General features: G+C 36.0%; 2 long non-coding RNA genes across 2 annotated transcripts in view; one reads left to right on the forward strand and one right to left on the reverse strand.

The window, feature by feature from the left end:
* Positions 1-19551, forward strand: part of LOC144315671 (uncharacterized) — a 150042-nt gene that overhangs the window by 112186 nt on the left and 18305 nt on the right. The gene's annotated exons all lie outside the window — the stretch shown is intronic.
* On the reverse strand, positions 607-17241 carry LOC144315158 (uncharacterized). Its single transcript, XR_013380925.1, has 3 exons — positions 17079-17241; positions 2191-2302; positions 607-846 (listed from the first exon to the last, which is right to left on the reverse strand). It is a non-coding gene; the product is annotated as an uncharacterized LOC144315158 (long non-coding RNA).

Consider the following 19551-nt stretch of genomic DNA (forward strand, 5'->3'; position numbering starts at 1 on the left):
ATGCAATCAAGAATACTTCAGCTAAAGCTAGATGTTAGTTATTGCTGAACACTGGAAGAAAGGAAGAATATGAGAAGTAGCATTGCTCACAGGTAAAAAGAACATAAGCCTGCAAACACTCAGGAAAAGGTGGCTTATATTTTGATATATTATTATTATTTTAACATGCATGCTAGTGTTCTTTTGAAGAATATTGATTACATTCATTGGCATTGCACAATTGGGAATAATATCATCAATATCCCATTGAACAGGGGAGATGAAGAGAGAATTTGTGAAGCCTCAGGTGAGGCCCAGAGATTGGACCAGTGGATTCGGATAGATTTTCTTTACTTTTCTCAGACTCTGTCACCCAAGAAGGAAGATTTTTGTTGCTGAGCATGGTTGGAGCTTATTATTCATTTTAAGAATATGAGGAATCAAGTCTCTTTTTTTCCTCCAAATGTTCCCTGGCAATGCCATCTGATAATTTAGCAGCAAATACTTTTCCTTTACCTTCCTGAGGGCTGTTAATTCAAATGCAGAGGGAAATGTGGGTTTGCCTTTTGTGCCACTCTCTTAATCAAAGTGATTTTCTGAAATGCAACTGTAGAAAATAGACTCTTTTATTTTAGGATCAACAACAGTTTTTACAATGTTAGGCAAACCTGAGCCCCTCCTTAAAATGTCAGGAAAACAAAAACCATCCCCACCTGAAAGGCCTCTTCACTTGTCTTGAAAGGATTTTTTCGGCTGTTTCCCTTAAGCTGCTTTCTCCTTCTGTGCAACTTCCCAATCCCATTCACAAACTGTTGCCATGGTAAATAATTATATCACAGATGAATTGTGTACACTTCCTTTTCATAGCTGGAAGAGAAATTGTAGAGGAAAGGGGAAAAATCAAAATCCTTTAAAATTACAGGGGAGATAGCTGAGGAAAGATTGCCTTCTCGTTAACATAATTAGCTCCATGAATTATAAATTGGTATTAGAACTTGCTCTTCATGACAAAAGGAGTAATTATATTTACTCATGTAAAATTAAACAATACCAAAAAAATTAATGGAACTCACCAGAAGCTCTCTTGACATTATCATAAAATTCAGAGATCTGAATATCCCACAATTTGAAGTGATTTAAGCAGCATAAACTTTAATGCTGCTCAAATTTGCTGTGTAGAAATATATTTCATGGGTAGTTTATAATTGAACTCCCATATTCAAACAAACAAACAAATATGCACAATGTGCATACACACACAAAATCACAACAAATAACTCAATTTAAAAAATATATGTATATATAGACTAATTTACAGTAAAGGCCAGATTTTCTGTACCCAAGTGGGATGAGGCAGTACTTTCCACAGAACGATACATTTTTTAAATTGACTCTTCTAAAGTCAAAACCTCCAGAATAGAAAGTGACCTCTTTATTTAAACAGCTCTCAAATGTATCTGGAAGTGGGGTTGATGTGAGAAAAGGTTGATTGGTCTAAGTAGCCTTGCATACTCAGAAAGATCCCCTGTTGGGAGAATGGCTGTGTGGCAGAATGACAAAGTGGTGATATCTCTGCATTTCAGATCCAGGCACCCAAAGGCCAGTTTTACCAGGATTTCACACCCTTGTATGCCTGGCCCAGGCCTATGAAGAGAGGACAAAGTAAAGGGGAGCTACACTTTGCTCAGTTCTACACAAGCCATTATGGATATTCAAAGATAGATATGGTCCCTTAAAAGAATGTGGAGTACTATTTTCTATTCTTTACATCCTTTTTAAAAATTTTTTTTTGAAGGGAGTAGGGGAGTTCTAGGTTTTCTACTAACAAAACTAAAATATCCCTTAGAATTTTTTACTGTTTATTGCACTTATCTTTTTTTAACGGTTTGGTGTAAATGTTGTATTGCCTGCATCCCTTGTCTCTCACCAGCGTCTGATGCAGTGGACTATAGAGTTCCACTGTGTGCTAGGTGCAAGTTAAATGAAATCAGTCACATTTTACCCAGAAACCATTTTTCATTGGATCTGACAACCTTCCAGTATGCTATGAAAGCTCCCGAAGTGTCTATTCACTTCTAGCTGCCATATGTGTGTAACTCCTTACGGTGTAAGTCACAGGAGTCTCTTTTAAAATATATGACTTAATCTAGATTGTATCCTTCACGAAGCTATTGACTCAACTGTATTAAACTAAAGGAAGAAGATACTTACTTGCATCGTAGGTAGAGGAACTATAATAAGGCATCTTTGGAGAAAACCTTAGTTTCTATATTCATTCAGCCATTGAGTTCCTTTGGGGATCTATAAAATTTGCAACTGGACCCTGCATGGTAGGATTGGGAGAAGGAGGATAGCAAATACTTGAAAGATGTTTCTTATACTTCCGTAATTTATGACTACTAGAAACCCAGCCTTTAATTTGGCATAATATGTAACCAAAGTGATTTTACAATGAAGCCTTAAGAATATGACAAAATGATTAAATCATACATTAAATTAAAAAGCAAGTTATAAAATTGTTATTCTAATGATGCCTGGTATAAGCATATGGAAAGACAATCTGTCACTGCTTTTCCTCTTGGCCATCCTTCCTAGCCTGGGACCTTCTAGAGAATAGATTAATTCACTTTGCCATTGGAAGTTTCTTCTAGTCTGTCCCTCATTGTGTATCTGAGACTGTTATTGTAGGCTAGTCAATAGAACAACCTGAGTGGGGAGGCTATACCAAGGGAAAACCAGCACCTTATCTTTCAAGGTATTGTTTGAGTCTCATCAAGAAATAGGTGGTACACTCAAATGGAGTAATTGAGGAAAGATTATAAAGGAGACTGTTCAGAAAAACACAGGCAGGATTAAGAGAAACCAATAAAAAATGATGCTTTAATCTAAGGCTAATGACATTGAAGGGATATCGCCACCCCTGAAAGGTCAAGAGGAGTAAGTGGAAAGGGGAGTTGTAGGGGAGATCTATCAAACAGAAATTGTGGCCTTTGTTAGAGGCACACAACAAATGTGTGGCATCTTGGCTAGACAAAAGCAAGAAGACCAAATACCCCAATTCAACATTCCTGTCCTTTAGTCTTCTACAGGTACCTTCCATTGGCCAAACCCAATAGGAAGTCAAAAAAGGGTGCCCTTTGAGTTTCTGGAGATTGATCTCTTGGGGCATAAAGCATGATGGAAAAGGGTAAAGTAAGAAGGATGTACAGAGAAACAAGAAATAGCCAAAACAATTCAGTGAGTAGCTGAGACCATGAGACAACTTTAGAAAGATTAACAAATTTTTCACTCTAGGAAATTATATATTTCTAAATGAAAAAAATTGTCATTAAATTTAAAAATAATGATGTTGAAAATATGGTATGAATCTTTACTGTGAAATATCTCTTTGATTTCACTTTGAAGTTAAATGCATTTTGAACCATATGAATCATTTAGTTTAGTCAAATATATTTTGACCAGTTTTTTTATTTATGAGTTGCCTCACTAATAATCCATTTGAACAGTTTTGTTATATGAATATATGAATGAGAGAATGAATAGTGGAATTCGCTAGGAAAATTCTCGACCATCGGTGACATCCTTGACTGGGTTTTGCTGTTTTGGGTTCACCACAGTAGTCTCCACTGGCAACATGTAAGGAGATCAGTCTTGTTTTTCCCTCAAAAAATGTGCCTTGAGGCTCATGCTAAGTTTTACATTAAAGCTATTGGGCAGAAAGAGTATTTTCTAACGATGTAGCATAGCTGATTTTTATTTAGAATTACTATTTTATCATTTATAAATAACTCATTAAATATTTGCCATGGTCATTTATTGCAGAGAAAATTGATATTCTTTTTTCAGTCTAGCAAGTTGATACTAATCATGTAATAGCAGAAACCATTTTTGTAGGTCATATTAAATTTTGTCTTTTTAAAAATCACTCCTTCTGCATTTGTTTCCTAATACTGTTTATCTAATATATTCACTAAATCTCTCTCTTTTAGCATGTAGCTCTGATTTTGTTGATACCACTTAATCATATAAAGGTTTTTAATGATGAAAATTATCTTTGTCACTTATAGAAACCAATGTCTTCCTAATGTAGTATATATATCAAGGGCCACTAGAGAGGAGCTAAAGATAAAGAACAAATAAAATGAGAAACCATGATTTGTTTTTAGGTAGTTTGTGTGGTGAAAGTCTGATGATACAGACAAAACAAGGTCAAAACAGAGATAGAAGAGGCATGGCATCTAAGCTGTCACATATGTCCCTCTTCATGGAAGACACTATAGACAGATCACAGCATTGCTTGTATTCTAAATCTTATCGCAGTTTTACCACCTTGCTTATTCTGATGCGATCACCCTCCCAGTCCCAATGGATCAGAGTCAACCATGACCTTTACAAGTGCCCCAATATCAGAACTGTTTGTTCAGTACCTTATTTTCCACAGGAAATTACCTTTGGAAATTGTACACTAATACTCTAGTAAGTTAAATGAATGTGCTTTGTTTTCTGCTAATGTTGCCTTAAAAACACAATATATGCTATGATTTAGAAATGTATAATTTAAACATGAAACTGTACTTAGTGCTTAACTTGTGTTCACTAATAGGTATCAAGGAAGGGGATTTGGAGTGATAAAATACAATTTTATAATAATAATCATTAAGTCTTTCATAATTAATGCCAGATACTCCAATTAACACTTAACAGACATTACTTAATTTGATTCTTTTAAAAACTGTAAGGGGCATTATTATTCTAATTTTACAGCTAAGGAAACTGAGGTTCATAATATCGTGTAAGTTACCCAAGATCATCCAGCTAGTACCCAGTATGTACTCCATAGTCATAATGTATATCCATTATTAAGGACATAATTTTCACAATAATTTTATAAAATAAGTGTCACATTAATGAGTAAACTAAATTCAGTGAAGATAAGTGACTTTCTTCAGGCCATGTAGATGCCAAAGTTAAAGCTGAGAATTGAATCCAAGGCTTTCAGGCTCTTGAGTTAAGTCATGCTTTCTCCCACCCCCAACTAAATGTCTGCCTGATAAAGTCATGAATTTAATAGTTCATTATCTGCCTAACTCCCCAATGAAAATTTCAGGAGTATTTGACTATACACTTTCTAGGTTCAGAACCTGCTTCTTCTTCACAACATTCAGATAGTTCCCAATTTGGGCAGTAAAAGTAAGCATTCCCCGTGCATTGTTATCCAACTGAAGGTCAAAGGAGGAAGCTCAGCTGATTCAAAGTCATGTGTGCATCTGGAAATAGTGGAGATCATCAGCAGTTATAGGTCAAAAATGGAGTCAAAATCAGATCACACTATAAATAAGCAAACAATGGGAGAGCAACATTTGAAATAATAGCCACATTCACATCACAGCTCTCCGTCAGCTGGGTGCTGAGAAACTACCTCAGTAACAAATGTCGCTGGAGGTCTGAATGGCATTCAGAATGGCTCATTGCCTGCTGGCTGAAATCCTCATCAGGGCAAGCTCCAAAAAGAAGTTATTTCACCTAACGCCTGTCGACTTCTATTAGATCACCCTGGGCATTAATTTCAATTTTCATGTTTCTGCACCATAAAAAAAAGGATGAAAAAAAACTTTGTATGTGCCAAAGCTTAGCTGCCAACTGTTGGGAAAAAAATTTGATTTCTATTGAATACTGCACTTTGGAATGAAAGAAAACATTGTCTAAATGAAGCTGAGGCTCTCAGTCACCTATGCCTATATTACTGTGAAATCAATTATGTGGGCTCTTTCGAAAGTTACTGATTGTAGCAAATTGAATGGCCTTCATTTCAGCATAATTTGGAGAGGTTGATGTAATCAGAGACCTTACACCACAGTGAGATACAAGATTCGTGATATTCAGATGGGAAAAAAGCTACAGTGGTTAAGCTTGTTCTGTACCTTCCGCTTACCGGCTGTAACGCTTTCATAAGTACAAATGAAATTGTTTTGATGAAGGCGGTGATGGTTCTGAAGGGATGTGTGAGGGAGTAAGGGAGTGGATATAAGGTTGCTGGAAATCGCACTATTGTCCTCATATGCAAGGAGGCTGCGAAATCTAATCCTAGGTCTAATTGGCTGCAAATGAAACACTTTAATATCAAATCTTGAGTTATGCCCCAGAGCTGAGGTTCAAGCTTAGATGCGAAGAGAGGTGAAATGCTTCATTTTTCTTGCTGTGAATGTTTGTTCCACTTCACTCTTTTGGAAGTCTAGAGGCCCAAATAATTGCTCTTCAAATTATAAATTGATTATCTCCAACCCCAGGATGATTTTTGGCTTGAGAAAATTCCTGGAAGACTTAGTTTCATTACATTTGCCTAAATGAAAAGTATTGTATGCATTTATATATGGGAAACAGCATGTTTGCAATCAAGTGTTTCTACTTTGTAATAGGTCAATTGACATTACCCAATGCTGAGACTGTATGGTTTGTTCTGAATTAACAACAATGTCACTATCCCTTCAAGGGTCTGTGAGTTATATTAGCATGCATTACTTGGCCATTGGGAGGTACATGATGCTAAACAATAATGTACTTTTTGCAAGGTGCTTGGGACATAGTCTAGCTTTGAGAATTTGTGTGGCTTTGATTTAGAGAGACAGACAACAGGGCTCTTTCCTTTATATGAGGATGTCTGCATTTGTTCTTTCTACTGATTTCAAAAATCTCAACTCAAGAACAAAGCTTGGTGATTATTTTCTCTGAACACTGAAGATAGCTCCCTCATGTGGAATTCACTCTTAGTCAGTTGAGAGACCTTGGTGAAGTGAGAGGAAAAGGACCTGGGTTCAGTCTTGAATGCTTCACCTGGAATCCATCATTTACTTGAGTGACTGAACTTGAGAATCTTCCCATTTATATGGGATCTACTTTGTAGTTTAATTGAATGATTACGTTTTAAAATACATGTGTGTTAGTGGACATGTAATAAGGATGACAAAATATTAGTTACGTTATCTACTCAACCAGATTCTAAGACCCTGAAAGCAACGGTCACACTTTTGTCTTTGCATAGAATAACATCTAATACTTACCAGGTGTTCAGTTATTTCTTGCTTGAGACAATGTACTTTAGAAAGAAAACAGATTAGATTTCAAAAACTTTTAGTTCGAGCCCAGATCTAACAGTGCACTCTTGGAAAAGACCTTTATTTCTCTGGGTCTACCTAATCTATTATATAAATAAAAAGTATGTTTAAAAGCATTTATAAGACTTCCTTTAAAAACAAATTTAAAAAAATTTAAAAAGGTGAAACTTAACAAATTAAAAAGGTGAAAAATTAAAAAATTAAAAGGTGAAACTCAACAATATTTTAATCTAAGTCTGTTTATGTATGGGATAATATATTAATACATATGTGTACATCATGTTTTTGGATGCCCATCATCAACTGGACCTACTTTTATGGTCTAACACAACACACACACACACACACACACACACACACACACACTTTCTCTCTCTCTCTCTCTCTCTCTCTCTCTCTCATTCCCACATGAAAACTTTCTATACTTTTAAGCTACTTGAAGCAAGATATCTCTAATATTTTATCCTAATTTAAAAATGTAAGATAATAAATTTTATTGAGAAAATCATCAGCTAAGGAAACAATGGAAATTAAAGACCAGTGAAAAGTCAAGACACCAAGAAAGAAAAAAAGGAAATTTATTCAGAATTTGGGGCTAGAAAATGACTTTTTCTGATTGAAGTACTACTAAGAAGGCAGAAGAGCACAAGGCTTTCTCTCTTGATCCACAGACATATTCTCTGGTAAGTACCAATCCCTGGGGTAGTTTGCCTCTGGCTCCAGGGAAGTTAGCTTGGACTTACTCAGATTTAGTTGGAATCAGTATGCATTAGGTATTAGTCTGGATTCTCCAAGAAACAGAACAAATGAAAAATATAGAGAGATATCTGCATTTGTATTTATGTCTAGTGAGAGAGAAAGGGAGAAAGAGAGAGATGGAGAGATGGAGTTTTATTTTAAGAAATTGGCCTATACAATTATGGAGGTTAGGAAATTCCAAGATCTGCAGTTGGCATGGTGTAGACCCAGGAGAGCTAATGGTATAATTTCAGTCCAAATCCAAATGCCTGAGAACCAGGAGAGCCAATAATGTAAATTCCAGTCCAAATTTAAAGGCAGGAGAAGACCAGAATCTCAGCTAAAAGACAGTCACACAGAGATAATTCTTTCTTACTCAGCCTTTTATTCTATTCAGGCCTTCCACAGATTGAATGAGGCCTGACTTGGGGGGGGGAGAGGGCAATCTGTTTTATTCAATCTACTGATTTAAGTGTTAATTTCTTCAAGCAACCTCCTCATAGCAATAACAAACTGCTGTCCATCTGTTCTGTAATGGAAGAGTCCAATGTAATCCATTTGCCTCCAGGTAGTTGGTTGATCACCTCAAGTAGTGATGTCGCATTAGAGACACGGTGTTGGTTTCTGGTGCAGGCAAATTGGGCACTCAGAAGTGGTTGTACCCAGGTTGATTTTGGTGAATGGAAGTCTGTGTTGTTGAGTCCACATATAATACCCATCCCTGTCACCTTGGCCTCTTTTTTTATGAGCCCATTGGACAATGGCAGAGGTGGCTAGGGAGAGGCTGGCTGATATCCACAGAATGGGTCGTCCTATCCACTTGATTATTCAAATCTCTTCTTTGGTGATCATCAACATGGGACACAAGTATATTCATATGTTGTGCCCTTTCAGAGATGTCTCTCCACATACCTCTTCCCCAAATTTCCTAGATATGTCTCTCCATATACCTCTTCCCCAAATTTCCTTGTCACTGATTTTCCAATCCTGTTCCTTCCAAAGCCCTGACCATCCATTTGTCACAGCTCATAAATCAGTATACAGTTACATGGCTGATCTTTTCTTTCACGTAAAGTAAACAACCAGGTGCACTGCTCAAAGTTCTGCCTAATGGGAGGATTTCTCCCACTATCCTCCTTTGGGGACACTCATGGCCTAGTTAAGTTGATACATAAAATTAACCAACTTACAGTATTCCTCTGTAGTTGGAAAAATTATATTACACAGAGCTGGAGTTCCATTTTTTCACCACTCCCTCTATTGGGAACCAGACTCCTGCCCATTTACAACCATAAAGGACTACCATAATTCTAATTATTGTCATGTGCACATGGGTTGAAATACATGCTAATGTCATTCCTATGAGAAAAAATTAAACAAAATCCAGAAATATTAATAGAACAATATGATAAGGGAGATTTTTAACTACTTAAATCTTAAAGATAAAATTATTTTAAAAATAAAACCTAGCAATATCCACATTTTTACATAGTGTATACTATCACAACCCTATCTCTCTACTGTAATAGATTTTAGAAGACTTCTTCTTTGCCCTGTATTTTTTTAGTTTATATACTGAGAGATTAAACACACACATATACACAATTTCAATCCATCAATTCAATCATTCAATCAAATATTTACCGAAACAAGTGAAAAATCGTAAGATGTAACTTTTATTTGAGATGATTTTATAATCATCTAAGGAAGAAAATCAAACACAAGTAGTAGAGAAAAATTCAACTTTGTTTAATCCACTGCTAAATTTTGTGGAAGAGACAAAAAGTGTCAGAAAGAGGAGAGTCAGATAGGGTGTGGAATATTTAACAAAGGAGAGATTGGGCATGAAATGAATCTTGAGGAATACCTGGAAGAGGTAAGAAGGCAGGAAAATATCCCTGGCTAGGTAAAACACATTTAAACTGGATAATGAAAGTGGTCATAGTGTTTATGAATGCTATTATAAGATTCAGTCAGGAGATAAAAAACACAGTTTAACTAGATTCTAGCTCTTTTATCTCCTGTATCTGAACATCTTTCTTAGCACATACAATTCATCTGATAGTCTAATACATAAAATGTCTAAGCATATTTCTATAAATCCAAAAGTTGCCATTCTGCTTTTCTCTCTCTTACTTCATATAGGCAGTTATTATGTTCATTCTTTTTGAAAATAAGTATTTTGCCTGCATTTATTCCTTTTTTTTCAGATTTTATTTATTTATTCATGACAGAGAGAGAGGGAGAGGCAGAGACACAGGCAGAGGGAGAAGCAGGCTCCATGCACGGAACCCGACATGGGATTCGATCCCGGGTCTCCAGGATCAGGCCCCAGGCTGAAGGTGGCGCTAAACTGCTGGGCCACCGGGGCTGCCCAGCTGCATTTATTCCATCCGTAATGCCACACTCAGTATCTGTATTCATTCAAAAATAAATGCTACCCACATTATCCAAATAAATTTATTTCACTTTAAAAACCTTCAATGTGTCCTGCACTATATGAATCACATGATAGCCTCTACCAGTCCAGTCACAAGAATTCACCCCTGAACTGTCAGGGTTTTTTTTGTAACATAATATGGAAAAAATCAGAGAAAGAACCTAAATTGGAGAAATATTATTTCTAAAACTATCATTTTAAAAAAACCAGAACTCTTCAGTTATAGAATAAATCACCTCATGAGTGCCCTGTTGGTGAAGACATTCAAAGAGAGATGGGAGCGACCTGCTTGTTCTTTCCAGGCTGCTGGAAGAGATATTGTGATTTAGACCAGGATTTAGACACTTCAAGAGTCCTGTTCTCAGCCATACAGTCCTAGCCTCTTACTACTCCCACTGACTTTTAGACTTTCAGTTTCCTCATCTGTAAAATGTATAGAATCAAACCTATCTCATTCTTTTGCCATGAGGATTAAATTACATAATATCTTTATAATACTTAGTTCAGCATCTGGAATTCATTATAATCTGCCTCCCTCATGTCGCCCATTATTGCTAGCTTTGCTAAAAAAAAAAATCACTCCCAGATGCCAAGATACAGTTAAATGCTAACACCTCCAAAATCCTTTTCATGATTCCCCTAGTTGAAAGTTTTGATTCCTAAATTTAATGCATAACTGTATTTGTACCTCTCTGTTAATATTTATCACTATCTAAACATGTATTTAATTTCCTCTGCTTCATTGTCAACTTCTTGAGAACAGGGACTACAGTGCAATTCATCTGTGTATCCTCGGGAAATGAATAGAGTAATAATAATTCGTGGATATTGAGGACTGATAGGTGTCAGGTACTCTGGCTCTTTTATTCTCAATAATTGTATGTCAAAGGTAGTAGTATTATTACTAGTTTGTAGGAAAAACAAAAACAGCAACAATAAGCTCTGGTGTGTAGGCAGGTTCAGCAACTTGCTGAAGTCGCATAGCTACTGAGAACTTGAGCTAGGTTTTGAAACAAGATTGTCTAATTCCAAAACCCATCTCTTAATCTTTGTATTATAAATGTCGAGGGCAGCCCTGGTGGCTTAGCGGTGTAGTGCCGCCTTTGGCCCAGGGTCTGATCCTGGAGACCTGGGATTGAGTCCCACATTGGGCTTCCTGCATGGAGCCTGCTTCTCTCTTTGCCTGTGTCTCTGCCTCTTTCTCTCTGTGTCTCTCATGAATTAATAAATAAAATCTTAAAAAAAAAAATGTCGTGGTCTTGACCTGAATCTAGCCTTTGGCAATGGAGATTTATTTTGCTATTTCTGTAGTAATAAACCTGCTTTTCTTAACTAGGCAACGGAGAGAGTCCTATAGGGAAGTTAGCATAGCGTTTTCACATTGGAGGGTTAATGACGAAAGATCTAACCAAAACAGAGCAGTGTGAGCTGGGAAAGGCTAGATCCAGACATAAACACTGTGGAGGCCTAGTGGTGGAGACAGGCTTTACAATAGGAGACAGCTAGGAAGGAAGATTGAAAGAAGAGTTTCAGACATTGTGTCCAAATGGCCACTATCAGGCAGATCCAACAAGGAGAAAGGGGAGTATCTTAGCTGGCATGAACATGTTTCAGAAATAGAACCATATGCAAAAATCCAATAAGATAGTATTTGAAGTTCAGTTCTATGGCTGATCTATGACTCTTTCTCTCAGAGGAACTTATTAGGAGAAGGTATATTTCTGGTCCTAGAGGAACTATATATCAAGACAGGGTCAGAGGTTGAAAGTATAAGGCAGGGATCTAGTAACCACAAAAGTGAAAGAAGTTGCCTCTTGTATCTCAGGATCCAGACAGACATCTTGTGTGCTAGAAAGAGATGCAAGGTCAAAGATGATTTAGAACCACTGTTGACTTGATGCTGATCCAATTGAACTATTTGCATTATAAAGCCAAGTTTTTGGTGGGGCTGAAATTATATTCGGTATGTCTCTATCACTGTAGACTTTTGAGGAAAAATAAGTAAAACCAGATGGACATATTTTGTAGCGAGAACCACACTGACTTATTGAATCCTACTGAAATTAAAGCCATATTAAAATTTAATGTAAATACCTAGAAGAGTTTTCTAGCAGGCCCATAACCAAGATTCTATCTGACAGATAGCAAAAGACAGGCTAGACAGAAATAATGACAGCATTTCTATTAGTACTTCAATTATAGCTTTGTTTTTCAACCTTTGATCAACATTTTTCAGAATTACCCAGAGAGCTTGTTAAAGCACAGGTTTCTGGCCCCACCTCCAGAGTATCTATGGGGAGGCCTGATAATTTGCATTTCTAACAAATTCCAGGTGATATTGATAATGTAGGTCAGAAGTCACAATTTGAGAATCCTTGAATCAGAGTAAAACTTTTTTGAACTGTTACTAATAAGAATTGATCCAAAATCACCAACACTAAACAGGGAGTAAAAAACACTGCAGAGAAAACCCCAAATATGAGATTCCGTCATGGGTTTTGAGAAGTCTGAAACTTTACTAGATTCAAGTTCTGAAACTTGATTGTGTATATTGAGGCTACCTGCTATACCTCCTAGTTTGAGCGGTGAAAGTAGTATCTTCCAAATGTATCCTTAGGTGGGGTTTTACTCCATTAGTCCTTTGTTTCCAGTTACATGTTAACATGATGTTATTAAATTGTCTTGAAATCAGTAAAGTGTCCTTCCAAACATCCCTGATTTTCTAATTATACATCTGAATTTACCTAAAATTTTTGAGTCATACACTTAATGTAAGGAAAAATATTGGCAAATAAAATGGTTTTAAAAAGAGATATGAAGAAGAGAAGGGAGGCATAATCACATTTCCACAAAGATTAAGTCAAGACTTAACAGCAATGGCAGAATTGGGGAGCAGGTGTCCAGCATTAATCCACATAGCCTCATGACATTAATGGGAGTCCTGTGGCTTTATTCCCAAGTATCACTTTGAACATTCATCCCAAGATATGAATTAGTACAATGTAGTTCCTGCACTGCTGGGTCTTATTGCTTAATTAATGTGATCATAATGACAGCGGTGGACTCTAAATTTTCCATGTCACTTCATGTCCTATAAAGTTTCAATAAAGTAATGAGCTTCAATAGTAGATGAGTCATTTGCATGTGAGAGTTTGAGAAGCTTAAAGGCAGTGTCCACCATTAAAAAGAGGTTATGCAAAGATATTGGCTGAGAAAGACATATGATGTATACTAAGTTTTAGTATTTATAGATTTACATCTCAGAGCTAAATTCTGAGAATTAACTTAATATTTATTTGCACCATGTCTCCATTGAGGAGAGAATGTGTTAACTAGATATATCATTGACTAATCAAATTTTCCTTTAAGCAGGTGGTTATGAATTCTATAAGATATTGCCCTATAATACTTTGGGTAGGTGGAGTTGGGGGTGGGGATAAGTAAGGGATATATACCATATCTTCCTTTTTTTAAAAAATATTTTATTTGTTTATTTTTATTTTTTTTTAAGATTTTATTTATTTATTCATAGACACAGAGAGAGAGAGAGGGACGTGGGACTCGATCCCGGGTCTCCAGGATCACACCTCAGGCTGCAGGCGGCACCAGACCGCTGCGCCACCAGGGCTGCCCTATACCATATCTTCCTACAATACATACAGAAACAATTTCTGCCATGTTCCTGGATTTACTGTCCTTTTCCTGCCTTTATATCCTATTTACCATCTGTAACATTTCAGACTATTGACTATTTGTCTCTTCTCCTTCTTAAATTTTTCTTCTTGTCAGTCTTTAACTTTATTAAAGTATTCTTGTCCTCCATTTTTAACGCTGACATTACTCTTGTTCTTTGTTCCTCATTAATATAATACCTCAGTATAAGGAACCCCCTGGGTTATGATCTTGACCTTCACTGCCTCTTTATTGTTTCTTTAGTTACCTCATGTATTTATACAACTTGAACTATCACTACAAACAGAAGATTTTTTTAAAAAAAGATTTTATTTATTTATCTGAGAGAGAGAGAGAGAGAAAGAGAAAGAGAGAGCACCAGCAGGATGGAGAGGCAGAGAGAGAGTGAGAAGCAGACTCCCCTCTGAGCAGGGACCCAGGATTTTTAAAAAGTATATTGGAGAGCCAGAGAATAAAATGTGTTACTAGAATACAGAGGACATGTAATATTTTGTCCCAGCCCCATGTTATATTTGAGCAAAATTTCCTCTACTCTAGTATTTAATAAGGTAACAGCCGTGTTTAATATAAGGTCATGACTACTTCTGCACTTGTGTTTAATAAAGTAGCAACAAAATAAAACTAATAAAAATAAACAAATAATTCTACTCTTTTATATCCTGCACCATGCCCAGTAATTTGTGAAGTTATGAATTAGCAGAACATGAACTATTTGGAAATGCATACTTTCAGTTTCTGCTGTAGAATGCCTACTTGTTGGTATAAGAACTTATTTTTCTGAATTTTTACCCTGGCTGTGATCTAGAAGGCTGTTTATGTCTTCTGTTTCCAAGTTCACTGTGCTTTAAAGAAAGAAGGACACTCATTTTCCTCAATGTATAAATGTATGCCATAGTGAAAATGGTGGACTACTTTAATTACATGGGCTAGCATGAAATGACAGCCTCAGGATCTCAAATTTTTGAGGTTTAAGAGTCACCAGGAAGCTTTATAAATAACTTTTCATATTATCTTCCCAATTATCTGAAGATAAAATCTTAAAATTCATAAGAATAAATAAATAGTCTATCCCCTGTGGTTATGATTTTTATACCACAGGATTTTGAAATATGGATCTTTACATTTAGGCAATATTTAGATAAGCTACATTCAAAGAAGGAAGATGTAATCATCACTGAGACTTGAGTACCAAAGATTATCTAGCCTTCAATATGTATCACATATCAGGAATGGAGTGCATAAATATCTGAAGGACCAACATGTATACCAGGAAGTCAGGAGAGGTCTAGATTTCCAAGAGAATCAGAAAATAGAAAGGAAAACTAAAAGAAATCAGGAAGACACTTTCTTGGGGTGGTTTAATTAATTACAAGGTCAACTCAAACACTTCTATAAGTAATTGCAGGCCAAGAAGAATATAGATACGCAACATAAAGGAATAGGATCGAGGGTCTTTGTTCAAGAAAGTTCATCCCCTAGTCTTTTACATAGTTCTTATGGGGCAGAAACCAACCTTACTAGACAGAACTTGTTCCTAGCCAACACATGGGAATAGACAAAGAGAATCAAAGCACCATGAAATACTAGAATAGAAGACCTCCAAGAACACCAGAGTCAACAATCTTCATTTTATACAGAGTGAACCTGAGTCCCTGACAAGGAAAAACATGTGCCTTGATAAACGTAAAATGTTAGAGTCACAGTTGGAACAAAACCACACCATCTAATTTCTAGCCCTAATTATCTGTCATGTGAAATTTATGGTGATAGAACCCAAAGTGCTAATATTAAATGTGCACTGGGTGACTCAGTGGTTGAGCATCTGGGTGTCTCAGTGGTTGAGCATCAGCCTTTGGCTCAGGTCTTGGGATTGAATCCTGCATTGGGCTCCCAGAAGGGAGCCTGCTTCTCCTTCTACCTATGTCTACCTCTCTCTGTGTCTCTCATGAATAAATAAAACCTTTAAAAATGTGCATATATGTATAAACCTATTTTAGGAGATTTATACTATTTACTGTTCTCAGGACTGTGGTTGTACAGAGGACATTAAATTATGGAACTTAGATATACAACAACAGGAGCAATATTATGAGGTCATAGACCATATTCGCTTACTCATTTATGCCTCATGATTCACTTAACTTTGATCCCTCACCCAGTATATTATTTATTTCTAAAGGTTCTTTCTGTTTTCTGAGCAAAGATACCATTGAAATTTTGGCTCCAAATTAAGACGAATGGTCATTTGATGAGGCATTCACCTTGGGAAGAAATTTTACTCTGAACTGCAATGAATTAAGATCACCACTTATACCACTGATAATCAATAACAGTTTGGTTGCTTAAATTCCTGTCCCATGTATTTCTTTTTTGCAGTGAAAGATCTAACTCAAAGATGGAGTGTATGTTATTTAACAATGTACAACTTCAAAAAATGCAATTTCTGTTATTCCTTGCAAGCTCTCTAAAACCATTTAAAATCCCATGCATTTCTTTGTAACTATTCTCAAACCAAATGTTAATCTGTAGGCCAGTCTTTGAAGCTGTTTTGTAATCTCACAATTTACTTGGAAATGCCCAAAGGGGCCCCAAGTGGATTCCTTAGGTTTTAACTGAATTCCTATATTAAAGACACTTTGTGAGAATATTTTAGTTAGCAAAATATAAGTTCAGCAGAATGATAATTAATAACTGGTATGTGTTAATGTCTTATGTCCTCTGAGAGATACTAAATTTTGTACATGACCTCAAGTCCAGGTACTAATTATTGTTGCAAGGTCTAGGGCTTGACTACATAGGATTGGTGGCCTGTTGGGAGAGTCCACAGAAACGTATTTTTTATAGAATTGAAAAAATCCACCTTATTGGAGATCATCTGAAGGGAAGAAGTCCAACGTGATTAGCTTACCCAAGAACAAAACTTTGGCTTCAACTAAACTGATGGACTAGGACCCAAAGGCTTAAAGTCTGAGACCTCAGGAGCCTTATGGCAGAAGCCCAAAAAACAAGGAAGAGTGATTACACCAAAAGCTTTTAGGAGTTTTGGAGTGTAAGTGTTAAATTCTTGAGATTGCCTTAAATGAATGCAAAGTTGAGAGAGGTGGGCCCCACTTTACCTTGGAGATATGTGTAGGTTGAACATCTTCAGCTTCTATGAGTTTAGAGTTTTACCAGCTGTATACATTGAAACATTCCAGGATATGATGGTATCCAGCAGAGGTGTGACTGAGGCCACATTGCCCAGTATTGCAAAGAGAATGCCAAAAATGAGACTTTGGAGCCTGGAGAGAGAGAGTAGCAAGACTTAGAGAAGCAACAATTTTGCTAAAAGGATGTTCTATAATGCCTGATACAGTGTTGATTATAAATATTGGTGAAATGACATCTATAGATTCTTAGATGTGCTCTAGGAAAATTTGGAGGAGACTTCAACTTGAATTAGAAGAAAGAAACCTATTATTTAGGCATTATTGCTATTGATGAGAGCTCTATTATGCTTATAGGTTGATAGGACCAGAAAACTTCAGGTGACATACTTGTAAGCTTTGTCTTTTACTATTACCTAGCCAGCCATGGGTATTTACACATCCTGTGGGAATCTGTTTGAATTACTTTTTATGAAAATTCCAGATTTTATATCCCTGAAAGTCAAAGCCAATATTCTAAAGTGAATGCTTTCTTGGCTACATGAGTCTGCTATGATCTGATTCTGATATTACCTGAGTTTGCATTTTAATTTTCACCTGTACCATTTGTTTAGTGATGATTTTTAAAAATTGATTATTTTTTTAGTTGAAGTATAGTTGACATTTGTAAACACAATTATGAATTCACTTGTGTTATTTCCATATTATCCTGAATGCCTAAAACTGCAGAGATAGTCTTTTAGTTTTCACAGGAATGGGCTCTATCTACCTCTCTAGACTGCACACACTGAGATTGCTGGGACTTTTTTATTTAGCTTAGAGTAGTTTCTACTGTATTTTAGCAGTGGTAGATACTCAAAAGTACTTGAATGAATGCATGAATGAAATGTTTAATTTTCCATCACTAAGGCTATGATAGTCTTATAGAAGGACATGCCCAGTTGTTGTTACATGGTTTGGTTCATCTATTTACAGTATATTGTAGCCAATAATAAATAAATGGTTGAATTCTTCCTCTCAGTAGGGTGTAGAGATTCCCTGGGACAATTTCTCATTTGTCAGAATTGCATTTTGATAAAAGTACAAAAAGGGAGGTAAAAAAAATGGACAAAAATCTGCTGATAAATTTAAAATTTTTCACTAAAAACACAGCAGTAAAACAGCTGAAGCTCAAATGTAGAGAGAATCATGTCTCCTGAAAATAAATATCCCCCAAGCTCATAAACACCAAGGCTAGTGGTCAGGAATGAACAGATGTTTATTGCCTCATGCACCCTCTGCTACTCTGGGATAATCTCTTAAATATCCCAAATCCAGTTTGAATTTAAATTAGATTCATATTTTCCTTCACGATTATTCCATTAAAAATATCATATGATTAGCCAATTAAATGGAGGAAAAAAATCAGTAGGAGAGCAATCCCCTTTAATATTTTCAATTAAGATGTAGTGTGGCCAATAAAAACGGCTTACATTTTCATTTTATGGGTACCTATGGAGAGCATTATGACACAAATGACTCAGAAGAAGGTAATCGTTTCAAAATATATTGTAGTGGAAGACTGTAAACAGTGCAGTGTGTTAGCTTACAGGGGATGTGATGAAAATATAAAGTTTTTTTCAAAGGGGATTCATGTTTATTTTATAGTCTTTTAGGGTGCTTGTGCCTGCCAATTTGCAGCACATATTTCTAAAATGCCATGGACTGTTCTCTCCTAGGGAAGGGTTGGAAGGTGAGGATATACCCATTAGGGGATAATATGTTTTTAAGGAGAAGAGAGTCATGTAGCAACTCCATCCTGCCTGCTGCCTGGATTTGAAATGAAACTTCATCAGGGCATAGTATAAAACCTTACTTCCTTATAGGACCATAAGGAAAAGGCCAAAAGGTTTGGGCTACATGATGTCAAATGCAGCAAGGAATATGGAAAATTTCTAACTCCTAGCACAGCATCAGACATTTTGAGATCTGTAACCACTGAATTATTTTGTCTGATTTCTTAAGATTGTTATTAATGGTTATAATATTTCATAACAAGTTGGGTTATTTTTTTCTCAAGTTTTCCTGTACATACTATTTCATTGAATTAGGCTAGCAGTGATAAAATTCTAATGGGCTAGGGGAGAGTCTTCAGTCCCCTATATTACATTTTTTTAACCTAGTTTGATTTAGAATTTGTATACTTGATTTTGACTGAGAAAGAGTTTATCAAGATCATATTGGCTAAGGATTGTTCCTTGCACATAGAGATTAATAAATATTTACTTATTCTTCTATGTAAAAGCAGATTAATGTTGAGAATTCTTCTCAACAATCTGAAGCAGTAATGCAAAAAATCAAAGCATTTGAAGATTAAATACATGCTTCTTAATGACACAAATTTTAATTTTTAAAAACTTCTTAAATTAAGAGAAACTGTGCTTATACTGTGTCAGATCCTATA

The sequence above is a fragment of the Canis aureus genome, chromosome 6 (genome assembly GCF_053574225.1).
Source record: "Canis aureus isolate CA01 chromosome 6, VMU_Caureus_v.1.0, whole genome shotgun sequence".
Classification (NCBI taxonomy): Eukaryota; Metazoa; Chordata; class Mammalia; order Carnivora; family Canidae; genus Canis; species Canis aureus.